This window comes from Theobroma cacao, chromosome 9 (assembly GCF_000208745.1).
Source record: "Theobroma cacao cultivar B97-61/B2 chromosome 9, Criollo_cocoa_genome_V2, whole genome shotgun sequence".
NCBI lineage: Eukaryota > Viridiplantae > Streptophyta > Magnoliopsida > Malvales > Malvaceae > Theobroma > Theobroma cacao.
The window spans coordinates 20,011,308-20,014,238 of record NC_030858.1 but is presented as its reverse complement, the minus strand read 5'-3'; positions in this window follow the sequence as shown (position 1 = coordinate 20,014,238).

Genomic DNA, 2,931 nt, shown 5'->3' with positions numbered 1-2,931 from the left:
ATGCTTTCATGAATTCTATGGAAAAAGGATTTAAAAAGATAAATTTTCATGTTTTATGAATAAATGAGTTTCTAATGAAATTAAATTATAAATTGTTTTGAAATTAATAGTGATTTTTAAAAATAGAGTACACGGAGACTGTTAATTGTGGCAATTTGATTGTTTAAATTAACTGGCTTATGATAAATCGAGCATGATTGGCTAGTTGGAAATTGTATTGAAATGCGAATTGTTTGGTTGCCTTGAAAAACTGTGAATTACAAAATTGCCATATCATGTTATTGAGTTTTATTATATGGTGGATTATATATTAATTAATCACTGTAGTAGGGGGTTTCTGTGGATCAGCCTTTAGAGGGGCACGGTAAACCCCATTATATTCTTACCTCGAACGGAGAGGCGCATAGGGTATCTCCTGGGGTAAAGTTTAGGGTTCATTTCACGCTAAACCACCACGTGAGGGGAACTCAGCCAACGCCAAGGAACGGCTATGTTTTCAAAACAAAAACATGATTTATGTTAAATGTGAATTTTAATAGCCTTGGCGGTCTCGGTAGGATGCCTCGGCCAAGGTGTCCCCGAGAATGGATTTATGGCACAAGCTTAGATTTTTATGAGATTCATAAGCCTTTTTACGTATTTTGAACGAGATGTGTTCTAATTGTATAACCCAGTTTATGATGATTTACTTTATTGCCTCCATGTACTCAACTCTAGATGTTTATGATGATGTCTGTTTACTCATTGGGATTTTATAATCTCACCACCCTCATTTCCACCCATTTCAAGTTCAGTATAGACTGTAGATAGCTGATCTCATCGAGGACTACAGTGGGATCTGCATTTTCCAAACCGTAGGTTCACAGTCTTCTTTACTTTTGTTTATTCGGGGGCACTCTTGTTATTGTAAATTAAATTAAATATTTTGGCTTACTGTATTTAAGTATGTATAAATTTATTTAGCTTTTACACTATAAAAATTATTCACGTATAACTCTATAAATATTGTTTTATAAGAAAATAGAATATATTACTTAATATTTCTTTTATTTTCTTATTATATTCAAATAACCATAATTTCGTTTTAAATGAAGATTTTAGACTTTTAAACTCATTTTGAATATGAATTGTGTGTTTTGTACTTGTATATTACGTTTTAGCCAGTTTCAAAATTTTTGAGAAAAATGACCAAATTACCCCTGTGAGACGAAAAATTAATATTTTATTTGTTTAAAGTTGGAAACAGCTTAAAATCTTTTAGAACACGATATTTGACAGTGGTTGCTCACAAGGGAATAGAGAAACTGATAGTAAAGCCTTGCGGGGTTTCGGGTTGACATTCCGGGCAATAAGTGTCTACCGGGACACCGCGGCGGTTGTCAAGGGCTCGAGGGGAGTACCGGGTCGTGACATGCTTAGTGTCTCGATATAAGAGATCATGGTTGTGAAAAGTATTACTGATCCGGTTCCAAAGGATGATAATTGCCATAAATAAAGCATTTAATTGAACTGAAGGTGAACGAGGTAAATAAATTAAATGTCCCCATAGAAGGAACAAGGAGTAGGATCATAGAAGGAGATTGATAATGCAACATCGACGGGAATTCGAGGACGAATTCTATTTAAGTGGGGGAGATTGAAATACCCCATACTTTGATATGGTGATAAATAAAGTTGATCAAATGCAAATTGAGATCAATTAAAATGTTTAGAAGTGATAAAAGAAAAAAAGAGTAGTTTAGGATAAAATATTTCGCAAGTGAGAAAATAACAATAAAATAATAATAATTTTATCGGAGGAGAATTTGTGAGATAAAAGGCGATTTGGAAGTCAAGTGAGGCATAATAAGGTATTTTGGGTACCAAGGAGATAAGATAAAATTTGTAGAATAAAATAATATTTTATTAATAAAATAATATTACAATATTAATATTTAGCCTGATGTCGAAATCAGTCATGAAGAAGGATTATATGGTTGATCCAAGTGGGGGAGAAGATGACAAGCCCGACTCTATAAAATATTTGTCATGACATACATGTGATGGATAGCATGTTTACATGCTAAGAGAGTCGAAAAATTTACAAAAGTCGGTATTGTACCTAGACGTACAACAAAGTTGATTTAAGCCTCGAACTAGATCAAATAGAGAATTCATGATGAAATTAAGAATTTTAAAGACCCAGAATGGTTTAATATGGTGATTCGGAGTTCGAGGATCAATTTGGAGTCAAATCGAAATTTTCGCTAACTAGGGGCAAAATGGTCATTTGTCACCTAGAGACAAAATGAGAATTTTAGAAAAGATTTTTTTGGCCCTATTTGACTTATTGGAGTAAGATTTGAGGTTTATAAGTGAAAAATTTTAATTTCGGTATAATTTGGAGTAAAAGGGTAAAATGGTAATTTTACCACCTCAGGGGCAAAATTGTAATTTTCCACCACCAGGACATTTTTCCAGCACATGGTCTTCCTTTATCCTCATTTTGACCATTGACTAATTGTGTGGTGGAGATAAAAGGATTAAAATTTTAAAATTTTAAAAATGAACCAATAAGAAAATGCCATGTGTCATACCTTTATTATTTTATTTTTTCTTTAGAAAAAGGCATAAATCAGCCCATTTTCTTCATATGGCCGGCCAAGCAAGGAAGAGAGAGAAAGAGAGGAAGAACAAAGGGAAAAACAAGAAAACCTAGGTGGAAATTCAAAGAAAAAGTGAAGAAATCAAGGAAACAAGCTAAGCAAGTTAAAATTTCTTTTGTTCTCCTTGATACCTAGCTTACCCATGCTTTTGTTCTTGATTTTCATGGTTGAATATTGAGTTATTATGATGAATTCAATTCTGAAAAATGGGTTAGGAGAGAGAAAATTGTTAGATTAATTTGATTTTAAGTTATGTTAGTGTTTTAAGTTAGTTTAGCATATTTAG